At 44.7% G+C, this 19723-nt stretch overlaps 1 protein-coding gene across 1 annotated transcript in view; it reads right to left on the bottom strand.

Annotated features, from left to right (window-relative positions):
- NELL1 (neural EGFL like 1) overlaps positions 1-19723 on the bottom strand; it is a 416591-nt gene that overhangs the window by 379304 nt on the left and 17564 nt on the right. The gene's annotated exons all lie outside the window — the stretch shown is intronic.

Here is a 19723-nt window from a genome sequence, read left to right as displayed (position 1 = left end):
ATAAATAAATAAACATTTTTTAAAAATTGGTTTTGCTCTCGAAGTCAAAACAGGAAGATTGGGAAAGAGAGTAGAAAAGGAGGGGGAAGAACACAGTACCAGTAAACAGAGTTAGGCCTTAAATTGACAGAGAAAGAACGGAAGAAGCAGGTTGAAGCCATTTCAAAAAAAGTTAAACCTGCAGAAAGGTGGGAAAGAAAAAGGGAAATTTTAATCCCCAGAGGGAACTGAAAAAGAAATATTAGAAAAAGTAGATCCAGATTCCTTTTCTGCAGGGAAAGAGGTGCTAGAAAAAGAATATTCCTGACATCACTGACACAGAAAAGTTACTTAAGCCTGCAGAAATCAAATGCTGAGGAAAGGCAAAAACTATCTGTGCTGCTCCCTGGGGCACCAGCACCCACAGAATCTGTGAAGAGGCATCAGGAAGGAAGGACTCCTGGATGGAAGGAACTTCAGGGCCAGGGACAGCCATGGACGCTGCTGTGCCCTAAACGAGATCACGAGGCTAAGAAAGCTTCGGGATCCTGCAGATTTGGAAAATGACACAGGAGAGAAGAGAAAGCCTGGGGGCAGGGAAATGCAGGGCTACACAGTCACAGGGGGCTCACACTCCAACAAAGGGAGGGACTGCTCAGTCCTTCTGTACCCACAAACACCCTTGCCCATCCCTGCTTGTACAGTAGCAGTAAAGCTCAGGGTAAGACTGGGAGCATGAACTGGGAAGCCCAAGTGCCTGGACCAGCCCCGCCACTCCCAAGTTGAGTGACCCTGGACAATAACTTCTGAAAAAAGGGGGTAATGATAGTGGGCATCTGGTAGGGTTGCTATTGGTTAGGGCAGAGAAGGGTGGGGGGAGGGACTGAGCTCGCTTGAAAAGACCTGGCATACAGTGAGTAATCAGTAAGTGCTGGCTCTCCTTGCCTCACTGCAACATAAATCCCATGAGGACAGGGATTATGGTCTGTGGCTGCTGTACCTGGAATGGTACACAAGTGGTAGTTGCTCAACAGGTATTTGTTGGGTGAATGAATGGTTCTCGCTCTTGACTCTTCCTCCTAGTATAAAGGTGGTGCCTGAGGGTGATGTCTATCAGGATTACGGTTTCTTTGTCTCATCGTCTACTTGGAGAGAGTCCTTTAAAAACCACCCAGGTGGCTCAGTCGGTTAAGCATCCGACTCTTGATCTTGGCTCCGGTCATGATCTCACAGTTCATAGGTTTGAGACCCACATCTGGCTCTGCACCTTTAGCCTTGGGATTCTGTCTCTCCTTCTCTCTGCCCCTCACCTGCTTGTGCTCTATCTCTAAGTAAATAAATAAACTTTAGAAAATAAAATAAAAATAAATAAATAAATAACACCCCTCCAGGCCAGTTGAGTTTTCTGGACCATTTCACAACTTCCTTCCTCATTCCACCCGCCACTGGACGTGAGGCACCTGCAGACACAGAGGAAGGGTCCCTTCCTCACTCCCTGCCCAGAGAATGGCTGGGGAGGACATCCATTACCATGACTGGCAATTGCCCAGCCAAAGCCCACCCAAAGGCCGATGCACATCAGTTGAGCAAGAGGCCCCTGTCACTTCCCTCCCTGGGGTTTTTAAGAAGGCATTGTCAAGAGAATGACAGAAATGGGAAAGTGCTTTTCCAAGCCGAAGCTCCCACTGGCTCTGCCTCCACAGAAAATGTAAATACGGGCAGACAGGCGCCTGGGTTATTGTCTGCTGGGATCATTTAAGGAGCTACAAAGCACAGCAGGAAGCCAAGAGACAGCATTCATTTCTGGTGAGCACGTGGCTCCCAAGAAGCAACCTGACAACATGTTACGTGTCCTGCCCATCCCCACATACAGCACAGGGGACAGAGTGACATGGATGCTACATGAGTTCACTCTCACCCAAAGGCTGTCTCCTCTGCAGGCCTCACTGGGCAATGCCAGCAGACCCTGGGGGGTGCTCTCTGCAGACCCAGGGCACAGGCAGGACATCCAACAGAGCTCTCCACAAGGCCAGCCGTGCTGCCAAGAAATAGCCAATACAGTGTGACTACTGAGCACTTGCAGGGTGGCTAGTACAACCGAAGAGCTGCACCTCGTATTTTATTTAATCTTCATTAATTTAAATTTCAATAGCCATACACGGCTTGTAGCTATCATATCGGACAGGACAGCTCTAAGTCTGAACCCCTGTCCCCAGTTCTGACGCCTCAGGGAGTTCCTCCCCCAATGAAAATCACACCTTCAACGTATATGCTAAATTAAGCAACGTCTGGCTGCACTTCTGGGGTTAAGGGCCAAGTGCACTGCCACCCCCAGGAATAAATTTAGAAGCCCCACCCCTCACATCTCCACAGCTCTTAACTAGTTTACAAAGTTCTTCCTCAGACATTACCTAGTGGCAATGCATAATACCCTGAGAAACAGGTGTTATTTCCCCCACTTGTAAAGTGAGGAACAGGGTCCAAGGTCATGAAGTTAGCTTTGGCCATGCTGGGACTTAAATCCAGATCCAAGTCCAGAACCCAGGCTATTATTATTCAACTTTACCAGAAAAGAAGGAAGGAAACAAGAAACAGCTTCTTTGAAAACATGAAATTTTCTTAGAAGAATAGGAGCAGCAAAGTGACCCAGATTTTGATTCCACAGCAGCTCCGATCATCCTCCCCCAGGACCCTGTGTCTACGCTGAAGCGCTCCTGCTCAAAACCATCAGTAATTCCCCATCATCTGCACTCCCTGGGTGCCCCTCCCCCCACAAACCCAGTGACCTGACAGCACCTCAGTGCCTCTCCCATTCATTTACTCCTTCGGTCTGCCAGCACTGAGCACTTCTATGTGCCGGCTCTCTGCCAGGCAAAAGTGTCTCTGCCCAGAATGTCTCCTGCCTGCTTTTCAACCTGGTGAAACATCTCTCACCTGCCAGGGGTCAGAGCATCCTCTTCTGGGATGCTTTCCTGGAAAACAGACAGTAGCCCCCCACCCCTCACCTTATCCTCCGTTTCACCTTCCTCACATCAGTTACATGCAATCAACCTAGGACCGGAAGCAGATGATTCTCCTGACCTATCATCAGACGGTCAATCGTACTCTAATGCTAGGTCACATGCCTACATCATCCCCATCACTGCATCTCATCACGTAGGCATTTTATCACCTCACAGGATTACAAGAAGGGTGAGCACAGTACAATGAATTGTTCTGAGAGAGAAACCACATTCACATAACTTTTATTACAGTATATTATCATAATTGTATTTTGTTATTGGTTCTTGTTGTTAGTCTCTTTCTGTGCCTAGCCTATAAATTAAACTTTATCATGGGTATGTGTGTATAAGAAAAACAGTATGTATAGATTTCAGCACTATCCATGGTTTCAAACATCCACCAGAGGTCTTGCAACACATACCCCACAGATAAGGAGGTGCTATTGTACACATGTGCACACATACGGGAATACACACACATGCACGCACACGCACGCACACACGCGCACACGCACACACACACACACACACACACACCTCCAATCTGCAGTAGAAATATCTGCTATGGTCTTACAGTCCTATTCCATTTTCTCACACTGCTTATAGTTTGCATAAATACCCCTCTCTGCTACTCAACCGAGTGCTTTTCATTGCTTCATTTATTTAACAAATACTATGCCAATTGCTAGGATACAGCAATTGAACACCAAAAAGAATCTACACTCACAGAGCACATATCTAGTGTGGAAGAACAACATCAAATAAATTCACATATAAATATAAATTATTATTCCTGATGGTTCCAAATCAGAGCATTGCACAGTGCCTAGGAAACAGCAGCTCTTAATAAATATTTGATTTGTTCCCAGTCTGAATTTTTGCACTTGGAGTATTTATCATAGAACCTTGTAGAGTATTCTGTGGAAATGGTAAAACGAATAATAATGTGAATCGTGACTGACACTTAACGTTACATGCTAACTGCTTGCTAATGCCTCTGCAAGAATTACACTCCTTAATCCTTACAGCAGTCCTAAGAGGTGAACACCACTATTACCTCCCTGTCTTACAGATGGGAAAATTGAGGCACGAAGAAGTTAAAGAACTTGCTTGGGGTCGTATTCCTTTTGAGGATTATCATGTATTCATGGATTTCTGGAAACAACTTCTATCAGACAAGATCGAGTTCATTCAGGGTGGTATGGTGACAGACTCAAAATAATTTATGTCAACTGACGGCAATAACTGTTGCTTTTTTATAAGTAAATTGTCCCCCCGACCGCTTTTGGGGATAACCCAAATATATCTGAAAGCAGATACCCCAGAGCCGTTGTGAAGCTCCCCTGCCCCAAATTTTGTAATTAGCTACATCCAGGGAGGTCTGGTTCCTTTCAATGGAGAACAACATTAGAGTTTGGGCACAGACTCAAGAGCCTGCATGAGCTCTGGGTGGGGTGGGGGGATGGGGAGGGGGGGGTTGAGGGTTAGAAAAAAGAGTAGGAAAATAACTGGGGGATGGAGGTGTGGCGGAGAGAGAAAAGGTCTAGAAATTATTAACTTTGGCTTTATACACTTAGGATTATTTCCTTTGTTGCAGCTTGTAAATTTTACAGTTTAAAAAATATATACAGAATATTCTGTAAAGTAAATAAACTAATGCCACATTTTGAACAACAGCCAATGGAGAGCCGCCTGGAGAACTCCCATGGACCAAAGAGATCACTGTCTTCTCTGCAGGAGAAAAGCCGAGAAGTTCTAGAACTTAAAGACCATTCCAAACCATGCTGAGGGGGCTCAGCTTCAACTGTGGGCTGAGTGCCCAATTTTTTTCCTGACTTGGGGCAGCTTGGAATCTATGCTTGTGCCATACCTGTATAGAAATAGATGGCCCTCCTCAGCCTATGAGTCCTTGGAGCTGCTGGGGGAAAGACAGCCCCTGTGGGCGAAGCTCTAACCCCTCCCTCATGCACCCACTGTGAGGGCATAGAGAGCACATGAGGAGGCATGCTCTATCACATCATATCACCCCATTTTATTTTCTTCTATTTTATACCTTCTTCTCTCACCTCAGATCTCCACCACCGCTCCTTGCCCTCGGATGATGACCTCACTGAGAAAATTTTTTAAATGACCTCATCTTTGCACCTGTGAGTCTGCCAGCCTCAGGGCCCTATGTTCACTATCCTCTGTTTCCATCATTCTCCCTATCTGCTATCCCCTGCCTTCCTTCCGGCTGCCAGGGATCAGTTCACCCTGCTCCTAACACCAGTCCCTCCACTCATGTATGGGACTGCAGTCCCTGTCACTTCTTCTAGGACCTCCCTCCTGGTCTCAGCCCCCTTCTCTCCCGCATCATTCTATATTGTCTCTATGACAGGATTACTACCCATTTTCAAGTACGTTATACTATCTCCTACCTTGAAACGAAACAAAACCTCCCTAGACCCAAAATCACCTTCCAGCTGCTGCCCCTTTCACTGTTCTTTACAACAAAATCCGGTACAACACTTGCCTATACTTGCACTCTCTGCTTCCTCACCTTCCTTTCTCTCTGAGACATAACCCCAAACAAGCATTTATTCCAGCCACACCACTGAAACTGCTCTAGTCAAGAGTAAGGAAAGATGTTTATGTTGCCTAACTCACTGGACAATCGTTGGTCCTCATTTCCATCAATCCCCGGCAGCATTTGACCCAACTATCAACGACCTTCTTCTTAAACATTCGGCGTCCGTTGCAAAACACTGAGTTTTCCTCTGAAGCTCCAGGTTGGTTCTTCTCAACCCCCTTTGTTGACTCCTTCTTCTCCTCCTGATTTTAATTGTCAGAGGGATCCAGGGCTCAATATTTGGACCTTTTTTCTGTCTACACTCATTCCCCAACCCTCAATTTGAATTTGCACCAGAATTATCTGGAGGGCTTGTGAAAACACACATCACCGGACCATCACCCAGAGTTTCAGATTCAGTCAGTCTAGAGAAGAGCTTGAAAATTTGGAATTCTAATAAGTCCCCAGGTGCTGCTGCTGGTGGTAGTCCAGGGACACCAGTTTGAGAGGTCGCCCTCAATGATCATATCACTCCCTTCACCTCATGCCACATTCATGCTGATGACACCCGGAAATAATGCCTCCAGCCCCCTCTCTGCCCTTAACCCTGGACTTCTAGAACCCAATGCATTCCTCACATCTCCTTGTGCACATCCAATAAGCTCCTCAAACACAACATGACCTAATAAGACTGAATGAAGCAGGACCCCCACTAGTCTTCCCAACAACGAGGAGACAGCCTTGACGCCACCAGGTCCCTCATACCCACACTCAATCCATCACAAATTCACAAATCGTAGTGTCTCTACCTGCAAAACTTATCCCAAACCTGAATGATATTCCTCCTCCATGATATCCTAGTCAAAGCGATCACCTCCCTTGTACTCCTGCAAACGACTTCCTAGCTGATCTCTCCAGTGCACTCCTGGCCCTCTGCATTCTATGCTCCACAGAGTAGCCAGTCATATTTCAAAAATGCAAACTGGGGTGCCTGGGTGGCTCAGTAGGTTGAGCGTCCAACTCTTAATTTCGGCTCAGGTCACGATCTCCGGGTTGGGGGATCGAGCCATACGTGGGGTTCCTCGCTGAGTGTGGAGCCCACTTGGGATTCTCTCTTTCGCCCTCTGCCCCTCTCTCCCTCTGCCCCTCTCCCTGGCTTACAGGTGCTCTATCTCTCAAAAGAAAAAAGTACAAAACATACATCACTGCCATGCTCAAAATCTTCCAACTGTTTCTCATCCCTGGAAAATAAAACCCAAACTCCTTTCCATACTTCCCAAGGCCATTTATGATCTGGCTCTTGCTTCCCTCTTTGACCTTAATTCATGCTATTCTCACTCTCACCCTCCCCATGTCAGTCACACTGACCTTCTAGACTTGCCTCTAACTCACCAAGCTTGAGGCCTTTGTACCTGCAGTTCCATCTACCCAGAATGCTGTTCCCCCAGTTATGATACGGCTACTTCCATCACTTTTCAGGCAGGCAGGTCTCCACTCTTAAATCACCTCCTTCCGGAGGCCTTTTCTAAGCACTTGATCTAAAAAGCACCCTCTTGTCACCTGTACTCTGTTATCTTCCTCTTTTTTTTTTTTTAATAGCACTTATCACTAGCTGAGCCTTATTATATATTTTTTGTCTACTGGCTAATAGACTGTGTCACTACCAGAATGCAAAGTCCATGAGGGTAAAGATTGTCTCCTTCCTTGTTGTATTCCCGGAACCCAAAATAATAACTAGCAAATAGGAGACACTCAGGATTTTGTTGAATGAATGAATGGATGGATGGTCCTCAACTCTATTCAACATTTTGTTATACTGTCATTCATGTGCTCATTATCGGTCTCTTCTGATTCTGATACCCGTAAGGACAGAGAATGTGTTCTCTTGTTCACTGATACAGCCTCTGCACTGTCCAGAAGCTGGACAGTGGCAGGCATGTGGTAGGCATTCAACCAATACTTACAGGAGTTAAAAATAAACTTCTGCATGGGGTCCATCCACACCCATTAGAGTCTTCCCCTAGACCTGGGGCCATTTATCTCCTCTCATTTCCCATTCTCCCCTCCTTGGATCCACTTCCTATCTCCACTGTTCCTGCCCTTCCTGGCCTACACGCCTAACCTGGTTCTCTCTAGACATGGTCCCACCTAACTAAGCTCAGACCATACTCTGATCTTACAGTCATCCTGGGGAAACTTCAAGGGTTAGTTTACTTCAGTAGGTTAATTTCCACTGCTGATAAACTGTCTTGATCTATACCAATTTGCAGTCACTTCCAGGAGGCAGACACATGAGGCCACATGCCTGCGGAGATCACTAAACTGTAACTGGCAGTCTCAGGGGTAGTTGAGAAGGTGAAGTGCCCTTCTCCCAGAGCAGCAGGTACATGCAGAGCCAATGACTCCCTACCACCTATGGAAAGAAGGCGAGGAAAGTAAAATGGCAAGGAGAAACAGGAAGGGGAAAGTTAAGACTACTGTGATACCCACTGTGTATCAGGCAATTTGATTTACATTATTTCATTCAGTTATGGCTATCCCAATTTTACCGATGATGAACTGAGACCTAGAAACTTTACATAACTTGTTTATGTTTGCCCAGGTAGTAAATAACAAAGCTAGGACTGACACCACTAGACTGTAAGCTCTGCAAGGGTAGGGGCCGGTCTTCACGCTCCCCACCGTGTTCCCAGCACTTGCAAAGTTCCTGGCATTTCAATAAATGTGTTATTGGAAGAATGAATGAATGAATGAATGAATGAACGAACGAACCCAGGTCTCAATGATACCAAAGCCCATGCTTTCCCCACAGTAAGTTCCTAAAAGCCTTATACCCAAAGCTTTTCACAGCCAAGCCCCAACCTGCCTTTCCAGACGTCTCTCCCACACACTCTCACATGATCTCTTTATGGAAGCCAAACTGTCCTCTGTAGTGTCCTTGACCATGCCTCCCTGTGCCTTTGCTCAGGCCACTCCCCCTGCATCATATGCCTCCTCCACTTCTCAGCCTAACCCAACCCTGCTCAGTCTTCTACTCTTCTTGCAAGTCCTCCCAAATCCAGCCAGCCAAATCGGCTCTGAATCCTCAGACCTCCAACAGCACTCGCCACCTGGCAGTCATTCAGGAACACCAGCAACACCCCATGTGACTGTCTTCACACCTTCCGGTATTGCCTCCCCAACTAGATTCTTCTTGTAGTGACCTTAGCAGCAAAACTATAGTAAGACCCCAAACTATTAACGCAGAATAAGGACCAAAGCCATAGTAAAGGGAACAACTGAGGCTCGCCAGCATTTTGGGCTCCTTTAAGCGGGGAACCATGACTTATCGAGATACCCATTCAAACCAGCCTGTGTTCAGCATCCACAATGGGCCAGACACTCTACTTGGGACCCATGACCAGTCCCTTCTGCCCCACACTTGTCCCCAGTGTAGCTGGGGAAACAGTCCTCAAAATGGAAAATTGAAATATAAGGTTATGATTACCGAGATGGAGGTCTAAGAAGCCATCCATTCCAAGATGCACAGTTACTTCAACAAAAGTTTCAGGGTTAAGAAACATTACTTTAAATCACTATATGTGTATAATGAATACAAGGTATATCATGTTAAAAGGTAAAATACGAATCTCAAAATTGAGAAAATGTGTTAATACCCACCATGAAAAATTGATGTGAAGTTTCAAGTTGGACCTTAACACGGGGGCAGGGGGTGGGGGAAACTCACATGTCCCCTTCCACTCATTTACACCTTCAAAGCACAAGAACAATGGGCAGGAGGAAGGGAAAAATCTGTGTCTACATCTCAGGTGGTAGCAGGTGGTCCCCATATAAATTGGATCGCTCATCCCTCTGGGTCACCTCCTCCCTCCACCAATGACACTGGGAAAGAACTTGGAAAATGATAGCTAGTGGGGAAAAGACTCAAAAAAGTGCAAAAACCATGAACAATCCCAAAGAAAATCAGGGCAAATCCTAGAAAGGACGGGACCCAGGTGGGACTCACTGTGCAATGCTTCTCTGGAAAAGGAGGTCTGGAAAGCATACCAGTGATCTTGCATGAGGGAAAGCCCCTCAGTCACAGAGTCTACTCTCTGTGGGACAGCTGGGGACACAACTAATGTGAGTGCACGCACCTATGCACACCCTCATCATGTTTGCACGTACCTACTACTACAACAAACACCACAGCTCCCATTTATTCAACACTAAGTAATGCCAGGCATGTATTTACTCGTTTTCATGCACGGTTTTTATTTGGATCCTTACAGCCACTCTGTGAGATGAGAAAACTGACATGCAGAGAGGCAAATTAACCAGCCCACCTTGCTCGTAAACAGTGGGTCTGGAAATCAAACCCAGGTCTTCATTACTACACATACACAACCCTATTCCTAGGAACACACCTACCCTCAGCCCCATGTCCACATTCACACTCACAGAGCCACGACGTGCACTCACACACATATCTCGCCTACACCACTCAGCACCTCTGTGAACCTGCCCACAGCGATGCCCCTTCCCAACCCAACCCAACCACATTTCTCTATTGCTAGAAGTTTACTTATTTCAGCCAAGAGTTCCAAAGGCTCCAGCTCCCTCCTCCTTTGCATGCAGCCAGGACCATCAGTGTAATAAACCCAACAGAATGATTGCCCTGTGGGGTCTCAATTCACACAACACAACCTCAACAGCCCATTTCCCAAGTGCGTTAAGCCCATTAAAGCCTTGCAGTTTGTCAAGGTGTGAAGGAACTCACAGAGCAGCTGAAGGCCCCGGGGGGCCTCGCAGAGGTACAGACCTCCTCGGGCATGTGCAGATCTGCATTTCTCAAGGTGAACAGCAAAGTTAAGTATTGTGGGTGTCAGATGCCTCTGCTGGGGCTGCAGCTTGAGGAAACCAGAGAATCCAGGCCTGGACACACCAATTCCCTCACCACTGACCTTTGCACGTCAGGAAAATAAAACAGACTTTGAACCGTAGAGAAAAAGAAAAAAACTGACCAAGGAAAGCGTCTGGGATTTATGTATCTTTCCCCCGATTTTAGACAAAACTTTGGTGGATATAACCCCTTCTGCAGTTACCCACTTTGAAATCAGGAACTTCCTCCTTAGGTATAAACTACGCTCCTAGTGCAGCCACGCACTGGCCCTCGCCTCTGTGGAGACAGACACAGCTGCTCACCACCACCCTCCTCTACCCAACGGGAGACACGATGTCCTCAGACCTCCGCTTTCCAAGCTGAGTGATCCGAGTCTCCCGTCTGCCCCTGAAGCACTGACTTTCTGCGCAAGGCAACAGTCACACACCCTTTCTGGGCACAAATAGGAGGTGGGAGATGGGACCAACCATGGTGTGCCTCAGTTTCCCCTTACTAATGCTATAGGAATACACCATGGCAGAGCAGGTCAAGCACGGAGTTTAAGGTCAAAGAGGCCTGGGTTCAAGTACTGATTCTGCCACTTAACCTCTCCAGGTCTTGGTTTCCTCATCTGAAAAATGGGGCTGCTATAAGGATGAAATGCCACAGAGCGCTTATGTTTGCGAGAGACTACACACAAGTCTGGGCTTGTGATGCAAGCAATAGGCCTTTTCCCAAGAAAAAGGTACAAATGCAATTTAGGAGGTCCACAGGCTCACAAAGTCTGTCCATGAAATGTAAGTCAAGGTCACTGAGATACAAGAGGACCCTCCTAGCCAAGCACAATAACTATTAGTTATTAATATGAATGGTGCAGTGTTATTAATAATCTTTTACAGATTTGCTCATCTTCCAACTACACTTACATTTCCTTTAGCATATGATTTCATTTACATGTGGAATCTGAAAAACAAAACAAACAAATAAACAAACAAAAGGCAGAATCAGACCTATAAATACAAACAACAAACTGCTGGTTGCCAGAGGGGAGGAGAGGGTAGGGTATGGGCAAAATGGGGGAAGGGAATGGGAGGTTCCAGACCTCCAGTTATAGAATGAATAAGTCACAGGGATAAAAGGAACAGCATAGGGAATATAGTCAGTGATACTGTAATCACATTGTATGGAGACAGATGGTAGCTACCCTTGTGGTGAGCATAGCATAGTAGAGATTTGTTGACTCACTCTGTGTACGCTTGAAACTAATGTAACACTGTGTGCCCACCCTACTTCAATTAAAAAAAGAAAAAGAAAAAGAAAGAAAAAGAAAAAGGATAGGAATCATAACATGGACCTGTCTGTAATTCACAGTTTCCACACAGTGCCTGGCAGTTAGTGAGCCAGTAAGCCTCTTTGATGGTTAGGTTTCACAGGGAGGCTATGTCTAAGATCCTAGGGGATTCACAGAAGCCAGATGTCCTCCTTGGAAATCCACCTTCCCCCCTATACTGCAGAGCCACTGCCAATACACTGGAGCTCAAGCCAGAGATGGAACCATTGTCTTCCCTTCTCCCTGGCCCAGAAAACATTAGTCATTCCATTCCATCTATCAAGCATTCTAAGTGCATCCAATTTCCTCCCTGTTGGCTCAACTCCACAGACGGCTTGCCTTCCCAATCGCCACAGCAGAAAAGAGGCCATAAAGTGAGGAGAAAGAGGCAACCCACAGTTCCCCTCTCTTAGTGCCCCATTCTTGTGTGAGAAGTGCCCGGCCCAGCACAGCACGAGATATAAAGGAGGTCTTTAATAAATGCCAAGCACAGAGATGATGGATGGATGGATGCATGCATGGATGGATGGATGGATGGTCAGATGGATGGATGAATATGGGCTAGAACTGAATCAGAAATCCAGAGATCAGTATGGGGCGCCTGGGTGGCGCAGTCGGTTGAGCGTCCGACTTCAGCCAGGTCACGATCTCGCGGTCCGTGAGTTCGAGCCCCGCGTCGGGCTCTGGGCTGATGGCTCAGAGCCTGGAGCCTGCTTCCGATTCTGTGTCTCCCTCTCTCTCTGCCCCTCCCCCGTTCATGCTCTGTCTCTCTCTGTCCCAAAATAAATAAACATTGAAAAAAAAAATTTAAAAAAAAAAAAAAAAAAAAAAAGAAATCCAGAGATCAGTAAACCTCAGAACTAACTCTTCATAAAACCTGGATTCTAGTTTTTACTCTGCAACGAACAAGCTATATCACCCTAAATAAGCCTTTTCCCACTCTGGGTATCAGTTTCCTCACCTGTAAAGTGAGAGAAGGAGGCAAAATTGCCGACTATATTTATAGGACACCCCGGATTCACACACTTGCATGGCTTTCAGGTCAGAGTGCCCCAGCAACTGCTCCCGCTATTCCCATGGTGACTCAGCCAGATGGCTGTGGCTGCCACACCACCACTGCAGACTCCAGCCTGCCTTGGAGACTGCTCCCAGTTACTTTCACGACTCACATATGTGCTCCATCAGTTCCTAACTCTGCATCATGCCACACCCCTTCATCTCAAGCTCTAGGGGTCTCCCTGATGCCACTGAGGCAGGAGCTCTCTCAGCTCTCATGTCGTATCCAGGCACATGAAGCCCAGAAGTGTAGGGACATAGATGCTTCATGGAGGGAACTTGGATCCAAGGGAGTTGGAAGTCAACAGATAAATTCTTCTCCTTGCCCCCATCACTGCATTGACCACGGGGAGCTGTGACTATGTGACCTTTCTGAGTGGTCTGTCAGGAAACTGTGGCCTGCTTGGCAATGAGCTCTTGTATTTGTTCTCTCCCCTTCTCTGCTTCAGCCCTCATTTCCCTGACTCTGGCTTCCTAGACTTCTACTCCTCAATAAAATGTCGGTGCAAAAAGCGATTACCTCGTCTTTGTTGTGAGTTCACCATGTGTCTGGCACTGTTGTCACCTCAGCTGATACAACTACAGGAACAATCAGCATTTGTTGAGCATTTTCTACAAGGCAGGCACTGGCTTAAATGGTTTACATCATTAAATTCTTTCAACAACTCTACGAATACATATTATTACATCTCCATTTTATAGATGAGGAAACCGAAGCATATAGAAGTGAAGTACCTTGTCCAAAGATACACGGTTACTACATGGGGGGGGATGAAATACTCAGAGCACTCCCGTGAGGAGGATGATACTGCTGTCCCCTCTGACAGATGAGAAACAGAGACTCAGAGAGGTCAGGTAACCCAACAAAAGTTACGTAGCCACTAAATGACAGAGTTGCAACTTGAAGATCTGAGGTACAAACCCTCTGATGCTCCCTTCATCTCTTTCAACACTGGCATGTTAACCTGCCAGGTCTCTGATGCAAGACAGATTCCACTGGTGCGAACTCCAGTTAGATCTCAGTGCCAAGGCCAACATCCTTCTCCTCACCCTTGGCTCGGGTCTTCCCACCTGTCTAGTCCCAAAAGGTCAACTCTGTCTAGTATCTCTCTCAACTTCTCTAAAAATATCAAAACAGCCTATGTGCTTGTCTGTGTGCTCAGAAGTACTTACTGTCTGTGCCTGGAGGAAAGCTGTATTCTCCATCTCCTTTGACTAAACGCTTGACTATATGACTTGCTTTGGCCAATGAAACTGGAGCAGAGGTGACACATCTCACTTCCAACCTTCAGCTTCAAGAACCAGTGAATGCGTCACCATTCTTGTTTTCCTTTTGTCACAGCAATGGCCAGGCTACTGGTAGATGTTGCACCCAGTCTCACAGAGAGGAAAATGGGAAGGAGAGAAAGATAGCCAACTCAAGATGGACCTGTGGCATGAGCAAGAAACAAACTCTCGATATTATAAATCACTAAGAGCTGCTTACTCTAACATCTAGCCTTCCTATCAATACATACAGTGGTTCAAGAACTGGGGTGCTACAACAACAATGTAACAACAACAAAGTAAGAATATGTAGCATTGCTTCTGGCAGTGGGAAGAAAGTATTAATAGAGGCTGGAAAGATGTTTATTCATATTATGCAGTGATGAAACATTTGGTAAAACTGTCATCTGAAATAAACTAGAAGAGAAATGTAGCTGATGAGCCTGAAAAACAGAAAGTTAGTATGTGCCTTGATTCCTATTGGCTGCATTTGACAAGAACTAGAGGAAAGAGACGTGCTTTGCATTGAAATATATCCCTCCCCACCCACATTCAAATTTGAAGCCCTAACTCCCAGTAACTCAAAATGTTTGGAGATAGGATCTTTACAGAGGTAACAGGTTAGTATGAGGTCTGAGGGTGGGCCCTAATCCAGTATGACTGGTGTCCTTGTGAAAAGGGAAAATACAGACAAAAAGATGCACTTAAAAGGAAAATGAAGAGGCACTGAGGGGAAACAACCGTCAACAAGTCAAGGAAAGGGCCCTGGAACAGACCCTTCCCTCACAGCCCTCAGAAGGAACTAACACTGCCATCGCCTTGATTTTGGACTTCTGGCCTCCATAACTGAGACACAACACATTTCGGTTGTTTCAGCCACCCAGTCTGTGGTACTTTGTTATGGCTGCCCTAGCAAATTAGCACAAGGTGAAAGAGAAAAGAATTGGCCACCTTGCTGATGGAAATGAAAGAGAACAGAGTCAGAAATTCCAGGGCTTCCAGGGTTGGAAGAGACAACTTTTTCTCATCTCCCTACAATGACAAATAAAACCCAGAAATACTTTGAGGAGGCCAATCAAAAGTCCGCCTTGAGATGAGAATCAAATCAAGGGTTGGACGCCCCACTTGTTGTTAGAACATCTGAACAAATTAAGGCAGTGCCGGTGAGTCCTTTCAGTTGGACAAAATGGAGAAATGGAGAAAAGGGTCTGGCTCTTCCATGAAAATCTGATAAGTTTAATGTAATAGAATAAATTGTCAGTGCAGCTCTTGGTACATACAGCTGACTGGAATTAAATCAATGACAAAAATGACCAAGTTTTATTCTTGTTTCACAGCCAGAAAGCCACACTAGCTCCAACTAAGAAACTATGACTTTAAGCAACAAAACAACACTTGGCCCCCAACCTTCTATGGGGAAGAAGTGGAGTGACAGAGTTTTTCAGCCACTAAGGAGGATAATGGAAGAGGAGGGACTCCCAACAAAGTGAAACCAAGAGCCATAGAAAACAATGGACTGGAAATCTACTTCCAGGGAACAAAAGAACATGTCCAATTCCTAAGTAAGGGACCCTTCTAACATCTCCCGCCATCAATTCCCAGAATTATTGTAACTGTGTATCTCCCATTCTTCCCCTTTCCAAAAAAAGTATTTATGTAAGTTATTCTCCCCCTGATCTAACATTATATATGAGGTACATGGGAAGCACATAATTTGCCTTTTTTGTTCATAAGTATCTGAAGCAAGAGGAGCAAAATGAATATCTGATAGAAAGACCCATCATAGGATCCTAGGCTTTGATTCTATTACATGACTGGATAGAATTTCTGTCTGGTCTCCCTAGAGAGAGGCAGGGGGAAAAAGTGTGTTTGGGAGCCAAAAGGAGGCTGAATCAATATTTGGGATGAGAAGGGAAGACTATAAGAACCCGTATTATCGTTCACAAATATTTACTGTCTTTCTCTGGGGAAGGTCACTTCCTTACTTGGTCGTGAAATTTTCTTTGAGCAAAAGTGATGTACTTCCAGGCAGAAGCTTTGAAAGTCAGCTCATGCTTTGTCATGCCTCTTTTCCCTCAGTCACAACAACCAGCAATGTTCCACATAAAGGATGCTCTGTCAGCCTGTTCCAGAAGCCCCACACGTTCCATGACGAACACGGAGAAAGAAGCCAACCCTTGCTGTTATTAGCCACAGCAAAATCCACACTGTGTCGAGTGATACAACCATAAATTTCCTCCTTGACCATTCCAAGTCAACATTCCTTCCGCCTTGTCAACATTTGGTTCCTCGCTCTTCTCAGCCCACTGGGGCTGAGTTCTAGTCTCAAATTCGAGAATCTGAACAACTGAAAACTGTAGATTAAAAAAATAGAATAGAAACCCCAGAACTAGACCTACACACGTATGGCCAACTAATCTTTGACAAAGCAGGAAAGAACATCCAATGGAAAAAAGACAGTCTCTTTAACAAATGGTGCTGGGAGAACTGGACAGCAACATGCAGAAGGTTGAAACTAGACCACTTTCTCACACCATTCACAAAAATAAACTCAAAATGGATAAAGGACCTGAATGTGAGACAGGAAACCATCAAAACCCTAGAGGAGAAAGCAGTAAAAGACCTTTCTGACCTCAGGCGTAGCAATCTCTTACTTGACACATCCCAAAGGCAAGGGAATTAAAAGCAAAAATGAACTACTGGGACCTTATGAAGATAAAAAGCTTCTGCACAGCAAAGGAAACAACCAACAAAACTAAAAGGCAACCAACGGAATGGGAAAAGATATTTGCAAATGACATACTGAACAAAGGGCTAGTATCCAAAATCTATAAAGAGCTCACCAAACTCCACACCCAAAAAACAAATAACCCAGTGAAGAAATGGGCAGAAAACATGAATAGACACTTCTCTAAAGAAGACATCCAGATGGCCAACAGGCACATGAAAAGATGCTCAATGTCGCTCCTCATCAGGGAAATACAAATCAAAACCACACTCAGATATCATCTCACGCCAGTCAGAGTGGCCAAAATGAACAAACCAGGAGACTATAGATGCTGGAGAGGATGTGGAGAAACGGGAACCCTCTTGCACTGTTGGTGGGAATGCAAATTGGTGGAGCCACTCTGGAAAACAGTGTGGAGGTTCCTCAGAAAATTAAAAATAGACCTACCCTATGACCCAGCAATAGCACTGCTAGGAATTTACCCAAGGGATACAGGAGTACTGATGCATAGGGGCACTTGTACCCCAATGTTTATAGCAGCGCTCTCAACACTAGCCAAATTATGGAAAGAGACTAAATGTCCATCAACTGATGAATGGATAAAGAAATTGTGGTTTAATGGGGCGCCTGGGTGGCTCAGTCAATCCCCAGTGTCGTATCCCCTGAGCGTCCGGCATCAGCTCAGGTCATGATCTCACAGTTTGTGAGTTCAAGCCCCGCGTCGGGCTCTGTGCTGACAGCTCAGAGCCTGGAGCCTGTTTCGGATTCTGTGTGTCTCTCTCTCTCTGCTCCTCCCCTGCTCATGCTCTGTCTCTGTCTCTCAAAATAAATAAATAAACATTAAAAAAAAAAAGAAGAAATTGTGGTTTATATACACAATGGAGTACTACATGGCAATGAGAAAGAATGAAATATGGCCTTTTGTAGCAACGTGGATGGAACTGGAGAGTGTGATACTAAGTGAAATAAGCCATACAGAGAAAGGCAGATACCATATGGTTTTAGTCTTATGTGGATCCTGAGAAACTTAACAGAAACCCATGCGGGAGGGGAAGGAAAAAAAAAAAAAAAAAGAGGTTAGAGAGGGAGAGAGCCAAAGCATAAGAAACTCTTAAAAGCTGAGAACAAACTGAGGGTTGATGGGGGGTGGGAGGGAGGGGAGGGTGGGTGATGGGTATTGAGGAGGGCACCTTTTGGGATGAGCACTGGGTGTTGTATGGAAACCAATTTGACAATAAATTTCATATATTGAAAAAAAATTGTTTACACCAGCATAAAAAAAAAATCTTTATAATCACCTTTACTGCTTGTGACTTGCATAAATGCTTTTTTCCTGTTCAAATACTGAACAATATTGAAATAAATTCAATATTGAATTAAAAACTATTCAATATTGTATCCAATATTGAAATAAAAAGTTCGAGCATCTTCTACAAAAAAATAAATAAATTGGGGCGCCTGGGTGGCGCAGTCGGTTAAGCGTCCGACTTCAGCCAGGTCACGATCTCGCGGTCCGTGAGTTCGAGCCCCGCGTCAGGCTCTGGGCTGATGGCTCAGAGCCTGGAGCCTGTTTCCGATTCTGTGTCTCCCTCTCTCTCTGCCCCTCCCCCGTTCATGCTCTGTCTCCTTCTGTCCCAAAAATAAATAAACGTTGAAAAAAAAAATTTAAAAAAAATAAAAAATAAATAAATAAATAAATAAAAATAAAAAATAAATAAAAATAAAAATATGCATATAATATATATATTATAATATTTTATTATATATTATAAACATTATATATATTATATACAATATATGTTATATACACCTTAAAGGAAAAAAAAGCTCCAGACAGAAAAATCCAGTTTGAAGACTAATAATAACATTTTGAAAGGAGACAGAGTTTACAGACTGAGAATAGTTTGCAGACTTGACACTATTACACAACAAATAAGCCCATGTAATTGACCTCATGGAGCACCATGTTTCAGGCCGCTAAAGGCCTTCTTTTGGTGGGGATGGAGGGTTGGGTTGTGTCAAGTGGGCATCAATTGGGAGATTTCAAAATATGCAGCAAACCTCCCCAACAAAGTGGAAACTTAAGCATGACTCTCTCCCCTATTTATCAAGAAGGATACTTACTTTCCCCTAGACCAGAGATTCTGAACCTTACTACCAAATAGGTTCACCAGTGGAGTTTTTACAAGACTATCCAAGTCTAATGTGGGCCCCCCATTAGATCAAATAAATAATAATCTCTTTTTTTTTTCATTTTAGTTGACACACAATGTTTTATTTATATTGGTTTCAGGTATACAACCTAGTGATTAGACAGTTCTCTATGTTATGAAATGTTCACCATAATAAGTGGAGCTACAATCTGTCACCATACCAAGTTATTACATATTATTGACTATATTCCCTATGCTGTACTTTTCATCCCCATGACTTATTTTATAAGGGGATCAAAATCTCTTAAAGGCTGGTCCTCAGCATAAGAATGTTTTCAAGTTCCCCAAATGGTCCTAATACGACACTGGGGCTGAGAACCACTGCACCAGATAGAAAGTCCAATGACTTTCGTCTTTTCGTCTTTTCGTCTTTTCCACGGCTAAATCTCCAGCACCTAGTATTGTGCCTAGGACGTTGCTGATGCTCAATGAGAAAAGAAAAAAAGAAAGAAAAAAAATCTATTAACTAAGTAAAAGACCACTGAGCAAATGAATCCTGACCCTGAACAGGCCAGTCTATCCCCATGTTGGTTTTTCTAAATACATCATACACACCATCTCATCTTTTAAAATTCTGTAAGTTTTTCTCCAGAACTGTGCTGTCTAATACAGTAGCCACTAACCATATATGGTATGGTACTTAAATTTAAAATGCTTCAAATTAAATAAAATTTAAAATTTAGTTCCTCAGTTATAGTAGCCACAATTCAAGTGCTCAGTAGCCACATGCGGCTTGTGGC

This window comes from Prionailurus viverrinus, chromosome D1, assembly GCF_022837055.1.
Source record: "Prionailurus viverrinus isolate Anna chromosome D1, UM_Priviv_1.0, whole genome shotgun sequence".
NCBI lineage: Eukaryota > Metazoa > Chordata > Mammalia > Carnivora > Felidae > Prionailurus > Prionailurus viverrinus.
This window is presented reverse-complemented; position numbering and strand designations above follow the sequence as displayed.